This window comes from Petaurus breviceps, unplaced genomic scaffold (assembly GCF_028583685.1).
Source record: "Petaurus breviceps papuanus isolate PSGF00001 unplaced genomic scaffold, PetGlider_PUasm1.0 90847, whole genome shotgun sequence".
In the NCBI taxonomy this organism is placed as follows: Eukaryota; Metazoa; Chordata; class Mammalia; order Diprotodontia; family Petauridae; genus Petaurus; species Petaurus breviceps.
The window spans coordinates 22,802,159-22,822,712 of record NW_027187360.1 but is presented as its reverse complement, the minus strand read 5'-3'; positions in this window follow the sequence as shown (position 1 = coordinate 22,822,712).

The window sequence follows — 20,554 nt, the reverse complement described above, 5'->3', positions numbered from 1 at the left end:
GGAAGGAAGGAAGGAAGGAAGGAAGGAAGGAAGGAAGGAAGGAAGGAAGCCATTAAGAAAGAAGGAAGGTGGGAATAGGAAAGAAGGGTGAAAAGAGGATAGGATGGAGGAAGAGAGGTTGGGATTGAGAAAGGAGGGAGATAGGGAAGAAGGTAAGTCATGTCAGAAAGTTATGCTAATATTAATCCTATATTATTATATAATGGAGTTGTGTAACAGCATTTTATATATAGTATTATATCATTTGATCCTCACAATAACTGTTCAAGGTGGTAAGAGGGTAGGAATAAGTTTTTCCCCCATCTACAAAATGAGGAAACTGAGACTCAAAGGTTAAATAATTTGCCCAGAGTCACATGGCCAATAAGCAATGGAGTTAGGACCCATTTTCGAATCCAGGGCTATTTTCACCATACCCTGTGTCCTTTTTAAACACCCCAGTGATGAAAAAAATCTTTACAATAAGTTTCTCTGATAAGGATTCATTTCTAAGATATATAGAAAACTGATCCAAATTTATTAGTATAAGAGGCATTCTTCAACTGATAGATGATCAAAGGATATGAACAGGAAGTTTCAGAAGAAGAAATGCAAGCTAACAATAGCCATAATTTTAAAAAATGCTCCAAATCAGAAATATTTATATAAACATAAATTAAAGCAACTCTAAGGTTCTACTTTACATCAATAAGATTGACAAAGTTGACAAAAATGGAAAATTATAAATGCTGGGCAGCTAGGTGGTGCCGTGGATAGAGTGCTGGACATGGAGTCAGGAATGCTTTTCTTCCTGAGTAATCCAGCCTTAGGTACTTACTAGCTATGTGACCGTGGGCAGGTCACTTAACCCTGTTGCCTTAGTTCCTAATCTATAAAATACACTGGAAGAGGAAATGGCAAACCACTCCAGTATCTTTCCAAGAAAGCTCCAAATGGAGTCATGAAGAATCAGACATGTGTGAAAAGCAGCTGAACATGAATGCTGGAGGGGCTATGGCAAAACAAGTAAATTAATGTACTGTTGGTGATGCTCTGAACTAGTTCAGTCATTGCTATACTATGCCCTGCCCTTTAACCCAGAGATACCACGACTAGGTCTAGACCCCAAAAGATCAGAGAAAGGGCGAAATGATCCATATGTGCAAAAATATTTATAGTAGCTCTTTTAGAAATGGCAAAGAACTGGAAACTAAGGAAGTGCCCTCCAGTTAAGGAGTGACTGAGTACATTGTGGTAAATGAATGAAATGGAATTCTATTGAGCTATGAGAAATGAAGAGGATAGTTTCAGAAAAACTTGGGAAAACTTGTATGAACTGAAGGAGTATTAAGTAAGCCAGAACCAGGAGAACAATTTATATGATAACATTGTAACGCAAATGACTTTGAAAGACGGAAGAATTCTTATCAACATAACCCACCACAATTCCAGAATATTAATGATGAAATGTGTTACTTACTTCCTGAAAGGCAGGTGATGGACTTGGGGTACAGATTTAAACATTTTTTTAAGATATATGCCCATATGGAATTTATTTTTATTTGACTACACATATTTGGTATGTATTCTTTTTTTTTCTCCAGTGCAGAGGAAAGAGATGAGGAGAGAAAATGGATATTTATTATTTTTTAAATGAAATTAAATATAAATAAATAGATGCTTTGGTGACTGTAAATCATGAAGCAGTCAGATAGGATCATTGGAATTTATCTGACTGTACCTCTACTCCCCTAATTCCCCCTCAAGATTTTAAAGTTTTAGAGTGGAAAAGTATTCATTCTAAGAACAAAACTTTCCTGAAAAATCAGTATTTGTGAGTGTGTGTGTATGTGTGTGATCATGCACATGTGATTCTGCATGTGTATCTCTATAGTCCCAAACCATTCAAGGAAATACTAAGGAAAAATAATTTCTGGATTTTTTTATATATGGAAACTCGTGAACTACAATGGATAAAGGAGAATAGAGGAGTCAGGCTCAGGTGTGGAACATAGCATAGATTTTCAGACATTTTCAATGTGTTGATTGATTTTGCTGATTTTCTTCTCCCTCTCTTTTTTATTGTTTAAAAATCTCTTTTTTTTTTGTTGGGTTGGTTCTCTAATAAGGGGTAAGAAGAAAGATACAGAAAGAAATGTAGGCAATAGAAAAATAGGATATTACTGAAATAAACAAATTACAAACCATAAGAGTAGGCAAAACACAGTGACTGAATTCTCCTGGAGGAAGCTGTTGAGGAAATTAAAACTTGAGTGAAATGAGGAAGAGGAGCAGGAGGTCAAACTGTGAGTCTGCAAGAAGACAAGGAAACCCTCAAGAATTGTTACTATAAATTTTCTGGTTTTTTCCTAATGGGAGGTGGATCAGATGGGAGTGAAAGTAAATGCTTATCAGCCTAAAAAATATTAATGAAATGAGAGAGTTTTTCTTATTTGATCTGGTTATCAAGTCCTATAAGCAACTGAAAAGAATCAGGCTATATCTTTCTTGTAGCAAAGTATACATTTAAAAAATTGTTTAGGGGCAGCCAGGTGGCGCAGTGAGTAAGAGTGCCAGCCTAAGCGTGGGGAGACCTGGGATCAGTTCCGGGCTCAGATACCCAGCACCCACACAAAAACAACTGGCCGTGTAACCTTGAGCAAGTTACTTAACCCCGATTGCTAAAAAAAAAATATTGTTTGATTTATTTAAATTTTAATTGGACAAATCTCTTTAATTTTGAAAGCCCTTCACAAGCTGAGTCTGCCTTGCCAGACTTATTGAACACTACTCTTCTTCATACACTGCATGGTCCAGCCAAGTTGGCCTGCTTACAGTTCCTCACATATGAATTGATCACACCTCTACATTTTCTTAGGCTATCCCATAGGTATGGCAAATGAGTGCATTCCCAGTTTATCTCCTCCTCTTTGCATCTCTAGTTTTCTGCAAAGCACAGCTCAAATGCTACCTTCTACATGAAGTCTTGGCTGATTCTCCCAGCTGTCAATTCCTTCCCCTTGCTCTCAAAATTACCTTGTATTTATTTTATGTATATGAGCACATGCTGCTCCCCTCCAACAGAATGTAAGCTCCTTGAAGGCAGGGGCTTTTTCACGTTTGTCTTTGTATTTCTGCCACCCAGCCCTGTTACTTGCACATGATAAGTGCTAGCTTGCCTGATTAATCCACATTGTCACATCCACCTCCAAATTTGTCAATGAATGACAAAGAAAAGGCAATGCTATATAAAGAAGAACATGGCAGGTACATGGGCTCCAATGAGATTTTTTTGTTGGTGTCCAAGGGTTTGGTTCGGGATCTAATCGCATCCGGCATTTTCATTGAGGAACTAAAAGAGGGAGTAAACAGTATGGTAATGAAATTTGCAGTTGATACTAATTTGGGAGTTGTTGCAAACACCAATAAGGACAAAGAAATTATGCAAAGCAACTGAGAAGGGGATAGAAATATGGGCAAGACATACAATGAGATTCAACTTGAGAAAATGCAATCAGATGCACTGGGAGAATAATCAAAAGCACTTCCAAGGGAATTGAAGGGAGCCTTTTTTTGCAGATAATTAAACTCAGACTAGGCCCCAAAGTGGCTCTGGTTGAGGGTGAGGGGAAAACAAACTTCATCTTAGGATAAAACTATCAGTTATGTGAGTGTGGTTTAAACTAGGTCTTGTCAGGAGCCTGACTGTTTAACCCCCTTTTTCAATATCATTTGCCATTGAAGGTCCTTCTGGTAGATTGGGATAAGGAGCAAAATAATTTCTTAGACCTCTTATTTGACTTCAGTCAGAACAATAGGTGTCAGGGAAAATAATCCAGTCATGTGACTGGACTGAGAAGGTAACTTTTTATTAATAGGGAAGGATCCCCTTCCTTCCAAACTGACTTGTCCTTTGAAAGAGGACATAGCTACAGGTCTTCAGAACTGCAGAAAGGATTGTCTCTGGTGTGGGGTTATTTTGATTCTCCAAAACAAAACAAGAAACCTCAGAGATGAATAAGCATAGATCTTAGTATGTGACCTAATCAGAATCAAGCTGGGCAAGTCACTTAACCTCTCTAATCAAAACTGAACACAGTGCCTTGTGCAGAGAAAGTGTTTAATAAATGTTTGTTGGCTGACTGACTCTGGGCCACACTTTCCTCAAATGTAAAATGGGAGTTGACAAGATAACTTTGACCTTTCATGGCTAAATCTACTTTCCTTTAAAAGTAGCATGTAGAGGTTTAAGGAACAATTTTCTTTTTTCCTTTTTGTTGGAGGGCAATTGGGGTTAATTGACTTGCCCAAGGTCACACGGCTAGTAAGTGTTAAATGTCTGAGACTGAATTTGAATTCAGGTCCTCCTGATTCTAGGACTGGTGCTCTATTCACTAGGCCACCTAGCCACCCCTAGGCACAGATTTTCTAAGGTTGCTCCTCCCTTTGGGAGTTTCCTTCTTCTCTCTCCACCTGGAGGACAGATCTTTTTTCTCTCTCCCTGTCTCATTTCTGTTCCAGACATGAGTGAACAACATCTACTTGTTTGGAAAATAGAGGAATGACCAGCAATCTTTTCTTTTCATGACTTTTCTCCTTTTCTTTTAGAAGTTGGGTTGTCTGAGCAGCCTCATGCCAATATAGGCATCCATTGTGAACTCTCAAAGCATGTCTGTTTACTCACACATGGGTCTTGATATCATTTGGTTGCTTACTAGAAATAATTTTTCTCAATTAATCAAATAGAAAGTCATAGAAGAAAAAGGAATTTCATTAAAAATAACTGTAGAATGTATAAAGTATCTGGAAGCTTACTTACCAAGATGCACATAGAAATTACATGACTGTGTCTATAAAATGCGCTTTATATAAATAGTTATATAATTGAAGAGCAAGTAATTGCTCATGGTCAATCCTGCCTAAATTTACAACTCAGTGCCATATTAGTTAAACTACCAAAGGGTTACTTTGTAGAACCAGAAAAAAAAAATATAACACAACTCATCGGGAAGCAGGAAAGGTCAAAGACCTCAAGGGAATTCATGAAAAAAAGTGGAAAGTTCTGGACTTATTACTTAACTCAAGTAGGTAACTCCTGGATAAGTAAACTCACTCTACCAATGCAGGTCAGATTCTTCTCTGCAACTTATAGTTATAAGAGTATTGCTTGGTGCACTGGGAGGTACACTTACGTGTCACATAGCCAGTAGACATTAGATGTACAATTTGAATACAGGTCTTCCTGTCTCTTAAGCCAGTTCCCCATCCAGTACAAAAAACAAAACAACTCTAATGTTCTACCTTATACCTGGTAGAGTGTCAAAGATAACAAAAATAGAAAGTGACAGTTGTGGGAGGGAATAAGTGACACATTAATACACTATGGAGCTTCAAAGTAATCCAACCATTCTGGAAGGCAATGTGGAACTTTACCCAAAATATTATTGAAATATACATATCTTTTGACCCAGTGATATGACTACTTGGTGTGTATGTGTATGTGTATATATGTATTCCCCTAAAGTTGTCAAAGATGGAAAGGACTGATATGAAAAAAAAAACACTATAGACTCAATCTTTGTTGTATCAAAAAACTAAAAACATAGTGGGTGCCCATCAGTTTAGGAATGACTTATTACATGCATAAGTGTGATAGAATATTATTGTTCCATAAGAAATTATAAGAGAAGAATTCAGAGAACCTAGGGCAATTTGTATAAACTAATGCAGTAAATTGAGTAGAGCCAAGAGAATAATTTATACAACGACAACAGCATTGCAAAGGAAAACAATAGCAAAAGTCTTAAGAACTTTGATTGATGCAGTGACCATAACTACAGAAGACTGATGATAAAATCTGCTTTCCACTTCTTGGCAGAGAGGTCATGAACTGTAGGTACAGCATGGTACTTACATGTTCCACGCAGGTAGGTAATGTGTTGATTTGTTGTGCTTGACTATTTTTATTGGTTACAAGGGAGGGCTTTTTTACTGGGAAGGGGAAAGATGCTAGTGGGTATGCCAATTCCAAAAAAAAAGAGAATGGAACATTTTAAAAAATACTAAAAAGAAGGAAGTTCAGAAGGGAACAGAGAAGTGGGGCCATGTTGGAACTACTATGCAGAATTTAATATATACTTTAAAAAACAAGCTTGACATAATAATGATTCATGATATATATATATATATATAAATACTTTTTATGTTCTTTGCATATAGGAAGTTAGTGTTTGTTGATGTCCATCAAATTCCTATTAATAAAAAAATAAATTTTAAAGAAATAATTTTTTCCAGGGAAGTCCATTTTTTTTCCAACACAACATAATGAGAAAACACCTGATTTAGTATTTCCTTTGTTTGACTTTGCTTTTATCCAACCCAAATCTATTTAATGACCATACATTTTAAAGCAATTACTGACTTCAAGGAGGTTACATTTAAAAGATGGGCTGTAACACACAAATAAATAAATGTACATATAACAAGTTGGGGAGACACAGTGCTAATAACTATGGCAATCATGAAAAGCTTCAGAGGAGATGTCACATGAGCTAGGTTATGAAAGGAAACTAGTCATTCTTAGCGGTAAAAGTGGGGAGGAATTTTATTCCCTGTTTAATGGGGAAAAGAGGGGCCACATTTGGTTTCCACCTCCCCTGATAGTTAATGTAATCATAGAAAATAAGGAATAGATAATAAAGATAATGAGATTTTTACACACTTGTGGAATATAAAATGCCTACATTCTTTACAATGAATGCAAAAGTTTTCTTTTGAATTGGAAAGGGATCTGGCCATTGGCTAAGTAAAGATTGACCATATCTAGACCTTTAAAGATAAGCCTACCAGCCTTGAGATAGTTTAAGGAGTCAATACATTTGAGTTGGAGATTAGCTCTGAGTATGACCTTTGGACTTCTATCAGAACTCTGTAAGGGACGTAGAGAATTTTTCTCTTTTCCCCCTTCTCCCACACATGGGCTATAGATTCTAACAGCGAAGTCATTTGCTTAATAGAAGATAGCACATCTAATAGAGAATAGCTGAGATGCAAATAGCAGAGAGTAGATACATACTCTGTGGAGAAACAGATCAAGAAAAGAGTTACATTCCAGGAAGGGAGGGCTTCAAAAAAGCATAACCTTTCTCAGTAGAGAGCAGCTGTGGATTTAAGGGCAAACTGACCCTGGAAATTGGAAGCTGATCTGAGAAGAAAACATCCAAGGGGTCCCAGATGAGTGAGTGACCTGCCAGCATTCAGTGAGAGCAATGTCAGGACATGATGAGAAGAGAAAAGACATGGGGACTTGCGGCATGAATTGTCTTGGACACATATACCTATCAGTGTTCCTCAGGTACCTCTTTCTTCCCATGAACAATGTGTATTTGTGAAAGTGTATACTCTAGGTTTATGGGGAAATATTAAGTAACTATTGTTCATTTTTATTTTTGAAAATATATTTTTATTTATTTCTTTAAATGTTTCCCAACTGCATTAAAAAATTTAACTATTTAAAAAATTTTGAGTTTTAAATTCTCTTCTTCCCTTCTACCTATCTCCTACCTCTTAAGAAGGCAAGCCATCTATATCAATTATATATATGAAGTCATGCAAAACATTTCCACATCAACCATGTTGTGAAAGAAAAAACATACACACAAAAAAGAAAAACAAAATGAAAAAAGGATGCTTCAATCTGCACTCAGGAGTTCATCAGTTCTCTTTCTTGAGGTAGATAACTTAAATTTTCATCATGAATCCTTTGGAATTGTCTTGTATCATTGTCTTGACCAGAGTATGTAGCTACTTCTTATGCATTTTAGTAAAATGCCTTTTCTTTGAGCTAATAGTTTCTATTAGCTAAGTATTAATCCTACCATTGGGAACTCATGAGGTATAGTTTTAAGAGTGAGGAGTCCCCAGGATACTCCTCAGAACCTGGAGCTATTGGTCCCCCTCTTGGGCAGGCCCATCCTGTGAAGATTATGAAGATAGATACCTGAGGGGGTGCTACACTGACATGGGGAGCACTTGTGCAAAGAACCAGAGGAAGGAGGTGAAATGTCAAGTTGGGGAAGCAGCAAGTAGGACAGTTTTTTCCCCCTGGAATTAGGAACATGAGGGGAATAATGTGCACTAAGTTTGGAAAGGGAGGCTTTCAATGACAAGCTAAAGGCAGTTGTATTTTATACTAAAAATAATAGGGAGTCACAGTAGGTGGCCACAGGGGATCAACACAGTCAGATGTGTGCTTCAGGAAACTTATTTTGGTAGCTGTGTAATGGGATGAATTGGGCAAGGGAGAAATTGGAAGCTGAGAATCCAATTAGGAAGTCCAATTAGGCAATTGTCCAAGCAAGAGGTGATGAAGGCCTAAACTCAGATGGTGAGTCATTGCTGCAGGTACTGGACTAGAAAGGTATATATGGAAGGTATTCTGTAGATACAGAATCAGCAAGACCAGGAAATTGGATTCGATATGGGGAAGGAGAGAAGAGAGAAAAATTGGGGGGTTATTCTGAAACTGGGAATCTGGGTAACTAGGAGGATGGTGGTACTTTCAAGAGATATAGGAAAAATTTGGGAGAGGTCTTGGTTTAGAAAGATATTGGTTCTATTTTGGACATGTTCAGTTTGAGATGCTCATGGGACATCCAAGTATAAATGTACAGCTAACACCTGTAGAGATGGGATTTGTGTGTATATAGAAAAGATAATTGAATACATGAAAGCAGATAAGGTCATCAAATAGAAGAGTATCTAGTTTTTAAAAAGACAAAGGGGGAGAGAGGGGAAAAAATAAAACTTTGGAGTATACTAGCATTCATGTTTCATGATAATCCAGCACAGATAAAAAAAAATTAAACTTAGTTTAATAAAAAGTATTCAAGAGGGAGTTGTTAAGAGTATCAAGTGTTGTAGAGAGGTCAAATGGATAAGAAGAGAAAAGATCATCAAATTTAGCCAACTAGAAACTGTTGGTAACCCTGGAGTTTCAGCTAAATGATGCTGTTGGAAGCTAATTTTTAAGGAACTGAGGAGTAAAAAGAGAGAGGAGAGGCAAGTAGGCTTTTTCTAGGTTTTAGTTATAAAAGAGTGAAGAGATAAAGGAAAATAGCTTGAAGAATAGTAGTCAATTGAAGGTTTTTTTAAAGGATGGATGCCTAGACAAATTTATAGACAAAAAAAAAAGAACCAGTAGATATGTAGAGATGGGACATAGAGCATATGGAGAATTATAGAAGGGGTAAGTTATAAGAGAAGGTGGGAGGAAATAAGAACAAGGATACATATAGATGGATTGACCTTGGCTGGAAGGACTACCTACCTCTTTATCAGAGGCTGGAATAAGGGAAAAGAGTATGGAAAGGTTTTGAGATGTGGAATAGGAGACAAGGTAGAAGGAATTATGGAAAGATGGCAGAATAAAACTGGAAATTACCTGACTCTATCAAATTACCCCCCAAAATAACTTAGAATAACACCTCAGAGTGAATTATAGAGCAGCAGAAATAATTAACCATTGGGGTAAACAGTTTTCCAGCCTAAGACAATTTGGGAGAATGTTAAGAAAGATCTGACCTACCAGGTTTGTGGTCTGGTCTGAGCCAGGCAGAAACCATCAAGTCAACAAACAGCAAGTCCTAGGGGCAACTCTGTCAGAGGTAGCCTTAGCTTCAAGAACTTTTGCCCCATTGAAGTTGTGAGAGTCAGGCAGCAGATTAGGAGACTATTAGTAGGGAGGGTGGGGACTGACCAGACATGATCCTTCTATATGACTTTTAAAACTCTTAATAACATGACCTCTTCCCATATTTCCAGTCTTCTTATGCCTTACTTACACCTTCAGAGCCATCTGGGTCCTATGGCCAGATAGATATGTATCAGGACAACTGGAGATGACCCAGGATGCAGTGGAGACCTTGGACTTTTCAAGCTAAGGTGTTTAACAGGTCTTGGTTTGCAAAAAATAAGAATCTCAAGGGTTGCCAATAAAATGGGTAATGAGGAGCAAATTATGATATATGTGATGGAAGACTATATTGTGATGAACTCTTATCAGCATAATGACAAGGATTTCAGAAAACTAATGAGGAAACATGCCACCTGCCTTCTGATGGAGAGGTGAAGAACTCAAAATGAAGAATGAGACAATTTTTTTAAGGATATAAGCAATGTAGAAATTGTGACAATGGATTTTGTTTTTCTCATGTTCTCAATGGGGGAAAGGTTGGCAATGAGAAGTCAGATCTTAGCTGATTAAGTATATATATATATATATATATATATATATATATATATATATATATAAAAGAAAACTCATGGTGAAAGCATGTTGCACATCTCCTGACAGAGAGATAATGGACTCAGACTTTTTTTTTTAAAGTAATCAGGGTTAAGTAACTTGCTCAAGGTTACATGACCAGTTATTTCTGGGTGTGGTGCTAAGTATCTGAGCCCAGATTTGATCCCCAGGTCATCCCGACACTGGAACCGGTGCTCTTACTCGCTGAGCCACCTGGCCACCCCTAAGCAATTGGGGTTAAGTAACTTGCTCAAGGTTACACGGCCAGGTGTTTCTGGGTGGGTACTAAGTGTCTGAGCCCAGATTCAATCCCCAGGTCATCCCAACACTGGAGCCGGTGCTCTTACTCACTGTGCTACCTGGCCACCCCTTACTCAGATGTTTTTTAGGCATATTTTTATTGTTCATTTGTGTCTGACTCTTACCAGCTCCATTTGGTGTTTTCTTGGCAAAGATACTGAAGTGATTTGCCATTTCCTTCTCCACTTTATTTTTCAGATAATGAAACTGAGGCAAACAGGATTAAGTGACTTGCCCAGGGTCACATAGCTGGTAAGTGTCTAGTAAGTCTCAGCTAGATTTGAACTCATGAAGTTGAATTTTCCTGGCTCCAGGCCCAGCACTCTATCTACCTTGCTACCAAGCTGCCTTTTTTCTTCAGACACAGCCAGAGAAATTTTGTTTTGCTTGACTATGCATGCTTGTAAAAGGTTCCCCCCTCCTCCTTTCTCACTGGGGTGTGGGGAGGTGAGAAAGGAGAAAGAGAAAAGGCCAATATTTGTCAGAAAACAAATTTAATTTTGAAAAAGGAAGCTGTCTAAAATCAGTACCTCCACTTTATTTCCCCTCACTCTTCTTCATTTTGCAATCTGCCTTCTGTCTCCATCAATCAACTGTAACTACTTTCTCCAAAGTTACCAAAGATCTTTTAATCACCAGATATAACAACCTTTTTTCAGTCCTTTTCCTTCTTGATTTCTCTGCATCTTTGACACTATTGGTTTCCTTATTCTCTTGTATAGTCTCCATTCTAGATTTTCCTTGAAATTCTCTCTTCTGGTCCTCCTCCTACCTGTCTGACTGCTTCTTCCCAGTCTTCTTTGCTGGGTCCTTATCCAGGTTGTACCTATTCATCATTTGTTTTCCCCAAAGCTCTGTCTTGGACCTTCTCTTCTCCATATGTACTATTTTGCTTAGTGATCTCATGAGCTCCCATGAGTTATCATCTCTATGCAAATGCTTCTCAGATCTTATTTATCCAGCCCTAACCTCATTCTCATCTTCCTCCAGTCTCACATATCCAAATACCTATTGGATATCTTGAATTGGATGGTCCATACATATTTTGAATTTAACATTTCCAAAACTAAACTCATTATCATTACTTTTTCCAAACTCTTCCCCTTCCTAACCTCCCTATATTGTCAAAGATAGGGTATCACCATCTTCTCAGTCACTCAGGTTTACAACCTAGGTATCATTCTCATCCCCTCATATCCAATTTGCTACCAAGTCTTGTTGATTCAAGCTTTAAAAACATGTCTTTTGGACAGGAAGTAATTGTGGGAAGATGGCAGAATAAAGCAGGAAATTGCCTGGTTCTGTCAAATTACCCAACTTAACACCTCAGAGTAAATTATAGAGCAGTAGAAATAATTAGAAGTTCAGGTAAACACTAAGACAATTTGGGAGAATGTTAAGAAAGATCTGACCTACCAGGTTTGTGGTCTGGTCTGAGCCAGGCAGATACCATCAAGTCAACAAACAGCAAGTCCTAGGGACAGCTGTGTCAGAGGCAGCCTTAGCTTCAAGAACTTTTGCCCCATTGAAGGTGTAAGAGTCAGGAAGCAACTCAGGGGAACATTGGAGGGGAGGATGGTGATCGACCAGACATGGTCCTTCTATATGGCTTTTAAAGTTCTTTATAACCTGATCCCTTCCAATATTTTTAGTCTTCTTAAATCTTACTCCCTTCCTCATATTCTGCAATCTAATGACACTGGCTGCCTTATAGTTCTTTGAACAACATATTCCATCTCCCAACTCCAAGGATTTCCACAGGCTGTCCCCCTGGAATTGCCTGGAATTCTCTCCCTCTTCATCTCCATCCCCTGGTTTTTCTGGCTTTCTTCAAGTCCCAGATAAAATTCCACCTTCTACAAGAATCCTTTCCCAATCCACTTTCTCTCTATGATTATTTCCAGTTCATCCTGTATATATCTCACTTGTACAAAATTGTTTGCGTGTTGTCTCCCCCATTAAACTGTGAGCTTACTGAGAGCAGGAACTATATTTTGTTTGCTTTTGGATTTTTTGTCCTTTCTTTGTATCCCTAGAACTTAGTAATGTACTTGCCACATAGTGTTTTATAAATGCCTGTTGATTTGACTGCCAGTTTTGACATCCTAGAAGCCAAGGGAAATGCCTTTTATTTTTTTCAAAGTTATTCTGACTTATTTCTTTTTTTTTTTATAAGCAATTGGGGTTAAGTAACTTGCTCAAGGTTACATGGCCAGTTATTTCTGGGTGTGGTGCTAAGTATCTGAGCCCAGATTCGATCCCCCAGGTCATCCCGACACTGGGGCCAGTGCTCTTACTCGCTGAACCACCTAACCACCCCTCTGACTTATTTCTTTAGATATTTCCCAATTACATGTAAAAATTTCACAATTTTTTTTTAATTTTGAGTTCCAAATTCTCTCTCCCCCTCTTACCCTTACCCCCACCTTAAGAAGGCAAGCAATTTGATTTTTATTATACATGTGAGGTCATTCAAAACATATTTCCATATTAGCCATGTTGCAAAAGAAAACATAAACAAAACACTAAAGATAAAGTAATTTTTTTAGAAGTATGCTTTGTTCTGCATTCAGATTTCAGCAGTTCTCTCTCTCTGGAGGAGGAAAGCATTTTTATCATGGGTCCTTTGGAATTGACATGGATAATTGTCTTGATCAGAGTAGCAAAGTCTTTCACAGTTGATCATCCTTACAATATTACTGTTACTGTGTACAATATTCTACTGGTTCTGCTCACTTCTCTTTGCATAAGTTCATATAAGTCCTCTCAGGTATTTCTGAAAGTATTCTATTTGTCATTTCCTATAGGGTAAAAGCCTTTTAAAAACTCTGAATAAAATGCTTTAGATACTTTAAAAAGAGTAGTAAGCTCCCAGGTCATACTCATTTAAGAGAATGCCATGAATCTCCTGAATATCATACAGTCTATGTACAAGCTCAGGTTTCAGTATTCTTTAGTCTACTCAGTACGATCAGTTATTCATTCGACAAGCATTTTGTAGAAATTTATTAGATGCAACTTTTACTAAGACCATGCTTCAGTGTTTCCTTGTACAGTGGAGGTGTAATGGAAATGCAAATTTGGAAGATCTTCCCTGCCCCTAGGCTAAAGTGCACCTGAAGCCTTGGGTGGGAGGCTTGTTTTTCAGTAAATACTTCTTGATTGGCCAGTGAGTCAATAAGGTTGTTACATTTTCTGAGCCAGGAGAAGGCTATATAAGCCCTGATGTGTAGCTTTGTTTTGGGACTCACTTTGAGAAGTGTTCTGTGATTTGATCTGAATTCTGGGAAGCCGTTGTTGAGAGTCCCCCGGCTTTGAAAAACCCAGATGTGGAAACCCAGATGTTGACTGGGTATGGATGTAATGGTTGGACAGTTTGGAAAGCTGTGTACTTGATCTGTTTCTGTCTTGATAATACTGTCTGTATATTCTGAAGTTTGGGGGCTGACCTTTTTCCCCTGAACAAGGTAAACAATATATGTCTGACTGATTAAAGTAAGCTTGTTAACCCATTTTGAGTTGCTTTCCTTTATCAAAGCAGATCCAAGAACCTGTATTGGCGGCAAACCCTGAGGATGCTTGGGGTGCTTGCCGCTACAGGAGGTGACCCTTGAAGGCTGTACCAGAAAGCATATGCTCTGAGGAAACCAACAAAGCTAGAAAGGCTTTGAGAGAGGCCCAGCCATAGACTGAGCCTGTTTGCCACCCAAGGGGCAGGCTGGCCAAATTCAGAGAGACTCATTACCAGGAGAAAGGTGACCAGGTGAAGAAACATTGAACCTCAGCAACTTGTGAAATTATCTATTAAAATATGGGGTAGTTGGGCAGCTAGGTGGCACAGTGAATAGAGCACTGGCCCTGGAGTCAGGAGAACCTGGGTTCAAATCCAGGCTCAGACACTTAACACTTACTAGCTATGTGACCTTGGAGAAGTCACTCAACCCCAATTGCCCTGCCTTCTCCCCTTCAAAAATAAAAAAAAAAAAATTAAAAAAATATGGTATAGTTGTGTGTTGTCAAAGGGAGTACCCATATTAAAGAAATCCCAGTTCTTTTGAAATTTGCATCATAAAGGAATATTCTTGTGCTGGACACTGTGGGGAGTACAGTCCCTGCCTTCGAACAGTTTATAGTCTAGTAGGAAGGAAGACATCACTAAGTAGAATGAGAAAGATCAATACAAGAGGATTAAAAGAACAAAGAACTGTATGCCAAAGACAATGATCCTAGACCAGGCATGGGGAACCTGTAGCTTCAAGGCCATATGTGTCCTAGGCCTTGGGTGCAGCCTTTTGACAGAGTTCAAATTTTCTAGAACAAATCCTTTTATGAAGGGGATTTGTTCTGTGAAGTTTGGATTCGTCAAAATGCTGCACTTGAGGACCTAGAGGGCCACATGTGACCTTGAGTCTGCAGATTCCCCACCCCTGTCTATGCCCAAAGGTTCTTCACTGAGATTCCTTGGACTCTCAAGGGATCTGTGGAGAGATTTCAGAGGATCTGTGAACTTGCATGGGGAAAATACACTTTTATTTTTTTCTAAACTCTAAGTGAAATTTAACATTTTCTTCAATTATTTAAAAATATTCTTCTGAAAAGGTTTGGCCTCATCAGATTGCAAGAGGGGTCCATGACACAAAAGGGTAAAAACCTCTGCCCCAGATAGCTCATCTTATGACTAGGAAAACATGATCATGCCTGCTTTCAGCCTACTTCATCATAAACTAGAGCCTGAAGTTCAACCCAGACCCTTGGGGAGACTGAATGCTATTTAAAGCAGAGGACTGAACTAAAGGCATTCTTTGCTCCTGGTCTGGCCACAGGCCAATCCGTCACTCAGCTCTTAGAAAAAGTTCTTCATACTGTGCTGGCTAGTAGAGTAAATCATCTGAGCCAATGGCATCAGTTTAATTCCTGAGCCTCCAAACAAAACATTTCTGAAAGAGCTCTGTTACTGCTGTTCAGGTCCATTCAATTCAACCACCATTTAATAAGACCCCTGTGTGCCCAGTCTTGTAAGAGGTTAAGCTGTAGGGGAGACAGAAAAAGGAAAGGACATGGTTTCTTCAGGTGCAAATTCACTGAGAGATGACACGGATCAAGGCAAACCATATTTGATTAAATGCCAAAATGAATGGTACAGTGTCACCAATGGCCTAAGAAAAAAGAAAGAAACCAAAGCCAAGTGGACAATGCAGCATCATAGACGTTGAGAGCTAGAAGGGAACTAGGTACCTCAGTCATCTAGAATAACCTGAACTTGAACAGGAATCCAACCAGTCATGCATCTTCCAACTGAAGATCTCAAGTAAGACCAACTAGCTCTTGAGTCATTCCATTTCATTTTGAGAGAGTTCGAATTATTAGAAAATTTTTCCTTTATTCAGCCTAAATCTGGTTCTCTGCAATCCCCCTCTCCCACCACCATTGCCCAGAGTTCTGCCCTTTAGGGCCAAGAAAAAAATGTCTGTCAATCTTCTGTAATACAACTTTTCAAATATTTAAAGATCTCTTTCATTCCCTTTAACCAAGTCTTTTTTTAAATCAGGCTAAACATTTCCTGTTCTTTCAATAAAGCCTTATATGTCATGCTTTCTCATCTTCTTGCCAACCTGGGTCACCCTCTTTTTGATGCCTTTTTTTCCCATCAAGGTCATTCCTAAAATGTGGTATCCAGAACTCTCAATGTTGTCTGTCCAGGGAAAGAGCACTGTGGGACTGTTATATCCCTCTTTTGGATGTTATGCTTCTATCTTTTCTTTGGCATAGGTAACTCTCAGTGCAAAAATTCATTCTACCAAGGTGTGTCAACAACTGTTAGACAATTTGTAGTCATATAGAGTTTCCAGGGGTACTTAAACTTTGAATGGTAGGATCATCTGGCTAGCATGTGTCAAAGATGGGCCTTCAATCAGTATGTTCCTCACTCCAAGGTTGTTTCTCTACCCACTATGCCATACTGCCTTTCCACACTTTTGTTAATATAGTCTAATATGAGTTGTAGGTTTGGTCTTTTTTTGGATGTCATGTCTCGTTAATTTCTACTGTTTTCCTCTAGAGCCTTTTCTTCTTAACTACTGCCTAAGTATGACTCTCCACCTCTTCCATTCTTTTTTTAGTTTTTTTTAACCCTTATAAAGACATATGTATTTGTACTGATTTGTCTTATTATATACTTCCCATAATTTTAGCCTGTAAAGATCTTTTTTGATCTTTTTTCTGTCATCCAGTATGTTAGCTAACCTTTCTAGCTTTGGGCCATTGGAAAATTTGAAGAACAGGCCATTTATGCCTTCATCCAAATCATTAATGGAAATACAGAGAATAAGAACATGCCACTAGAGGCTTTCATCTGGGTTGACAATGATCTACCAAATTGGATTTTTTGAATTCTATCATTTAGCTATTTCTGAATCCTTTATCTAGTGCACAGCTAGTACATATCCCTCCATCTTGTCCACAAGCATAATGAGAATTTTGTCAATGGTCTGCTGAAATTCAGGCACATTTTGTCCAAATCCATCTGCTCTCCCAATGTAGTATATATGTGACAAAAAGGAAAATAATTTAAGTTTGTTTGATGTGTTCTTGATGATCCCATTCTGATGCTTAATGTTCATCATTTTCTTTTCCAATTGCCCAAAATTAACACTGTGTCCTAGAATTTTGTAAGGAATCAAACCAAATACACCAATATGTATTTTAAAGAATATGCCTTCTTCTTTGAAAAATTGGGACAATATCTGCCTGTCTCCAGTCCTCAGACGCCTCTCCTATTTTTCATGGTTTTTCCAAGATCACTCATAGCAACTCAGCAGTCTCATCAGTCTCTTCTTTCAGTGCCCTGGGCCTAGGAGCTTGAACTCAGTGAACTTGACTATCTCTCCTCTTTTAATTTGTATTTCAGTTCCCTATTAACTATTTTTTTATTCTGAGGCAAAAAATCATTATTCTTAGCTGAGAAAATTCAAGAAATATTTGAATCAATAAGTTCTGACTTCTTTCTCTCATTGATCAACACATCCATCCTGAGAAAGCCCTGTCCTTCCTTTGATCATGCTCTTATACCAACATAGCTTAAAAAGTCTTTTTGGTTGTCCTTAGCATTCTTCACCAACCATGGCTTCTTCTGAACCTTAATATTCTTTTTCTTTTGCTTTTCATGGGGCAAATAGTGTTAAGTGACATGCCCAAGGTCACACAGCTAATAAGTGTTAAGTGTATGAGGCCAGATTTGAACTCAGGTCCTCCTGACTCCAGGGCCGGTGCTCTATTCACTGCACCACCTAGCTGCCCCTGAACCTTTACTCTTGACGCTATTCTTATAGAACTAGGCTACTCTTATCTTTATGCAATTCTTTTATTTTCATTTATCTTTCCTTGCTTCCATCTTCTAAGACATAATATATTGATAGGCAAAATGACTTGTTCAAGTTCATACAGTCAATATTGCTCAGAACCTGGATTTGAACCCTCGTCTCCCTGGCTTATGGACCAGCTCTCTATCAGTTTTACCACATTGCTTCTTATGTTATTGTTTTAACGCTTTACTCCATTTCCTGAACTCATCCATTTCTTCTTTTTAGCTGGATGGGTATGAGTTTGTTCCCACCACAATAATACTTATATTCCTCCCGACATTGATCGCCACCCAAATGCCATCCACAGGAGTTCCCTGTCTCAAATCACTGGTTTCCTCTGCATACGGATTTGTTGTTGTTGTTTAGTTGTTTTAGTCATGTCTGACTCTTTGTGACCCTGTTTGGAGTTTTCTTGTCAATGATACTGGAGTGGTTTGACATTTCCTTTTCCATCTCATTTTACAGATGAGGAAACTGAGGCAAGCAGAGTTAAGTGACTTGCTCAAGGTTACACAGCTATTAAGGATCTGAGGCCAGATTTGCAGTCAGGAAGATGAGTCTTCCTGATATCAGGCCCAGCATTCTATTCACTGTGCTACCTAGATGCCCATCTATATACATATGTTCTGAATATACACAACTACTGATCTAATCGGTCTTTTTGAATAAAGTATGTTTCCCTAAGTCATATTCAATTCAAGAAATATGCATTAAGCACATATGTAAATGCCATGTGACTTCCCTTATTCAACAAATTCTAGTGCCTTCCTATTGCCTGTAGAATAAAACACAAACTTGTCTGACTGACCCTGAACTGTATTTCCAGTCGTATGGGACATGACTCCTCCTCCCACATTTGTGATTCAGACAAACTGGCTTTTTCTCAGTTCTTCAAATCCTCTTGCTCTGTGCCTTTGCAATGGCCATCTCCAATGCCTGGAATTCACTCCTTTGACTCTACTTCATAGAATCTCTCTCTTTCTTTAACGTACAGCTTAGGCATCATCCTCCCCCCAAATTTATGTTCCTATAAAATAGAATGTGAGCCCTATTGAGTTCAAAAGAACAAATTTTAGTGAGAAATGAGAGTCTGCTTCTATGTCCTACCCTTACCTCATAATGCAGTGAGTGTTTGGTGGGTAATGGGAGGGTGTATTAGCAAGCACCCTAGAACACACAGAGTGAACTGCTAGCATAGGTTCTTTGATCTGCTTTGCTAAGGAAAGACTGCTCAAAAAAGGGTTAACAATCCTACTTTTAATTACATTCACTAGTTCAGGGGAAAGATTGGCACCCTGAACATGGAGAAAATACAAACAGAGAAAGTACAAGCAGAGAAATTAGCACAAATACCAATAGATAAGGATCCAACTGTCTGAGTAAAGCAATAATGCTATACATTTTACATATATCACTGGATCAAGGGAGCACAGACATCTAAGCAGTCAGGGGGCTCCAAACTATTAAGAATCTTGACCAGGAAATCAAAAGATCCTTCTCATGAGCAAACACCCAAAGCAATATTCTCCCAGAATATATAACAGAGACAGCCCCTAATTGGCTCAGAGTCAGAAGGCATGAAACCTACTTCACTCAACATAGCTGTGAATTATCAGGGTTCAAAGGAGATTAATTTTTCAGATGTTTACAATTTAGCCTGAGCCTGGGAAACTGAACTCCAACACGAAGAAGAAAAAAAAAATCCCACCTTGCTTGTATTCACAGAGGGGAGGAAAATTCACACCAAAGCTGATAGCATATAAAAAAAGATCACCGCTTTTCTGACCCCACTCAAAACTAAAATGCAGTCATTACTCAAGTATTAATGTTTTCACTTCCTAAATCTAATAATGAAATATACTGTTGCTGATGAGAAGTGAAGATCTAAGATTTAGAGCCAGATAGGATCTCGGAAATCTATGAATTCAACCCAGACATTTACTAGCTATGTTACCTTGGGCAAGTCAAAACTCTGTCTGCTTCAGTTTCCTTAACAATAAAATAGGAATAATAGTAGCACCATTGTATGGGACTCTTTCCTCTTTGGTGGAGATCACCCTGTGCAATGGGTAGGGTGGAACTGTTGAGAGAAGATCTCCACTCTGAGAAAATGCTGACTTCACATCCCTTTCCCTGGCTTGCTACACTAGGAATTTTGGGGAACTTCCCTTTGGATGAATTCTAGGATTCTATCTCTTGCTTGAGATGAGTTACCTTACTTCCAATGGGAGAACTCCTTTGTCTTGTTTATATCCTCTTATGTATACTTTTCTCTGATTTCTATTTTGCTATCGGTAAATTAGGTTTTTTGCTAATTGCTATGTGCATCCATTGTAGGACTGATATTTGGATATAGAGCTGGGGGTCCTCCTTTTATTTTCCCATTAAGGAACCGAGATATTATATCCCCTAAATTAATAATATTTAGAGGAACAGATAGATACAATCATAGCCTAGTACTTCCTCTCATTTAGGAGAGCAGAGTGGCTAAGTGTCTGGACCCAACTTCTTGCTTCCCTTCCTGGCAGGAATTAAAGTCTCCCTTAGAGAAGGATATGGGGAGATGAGGCTAGAGCTATGAATCTTTTTCTTTCCTTCAAGTCACATA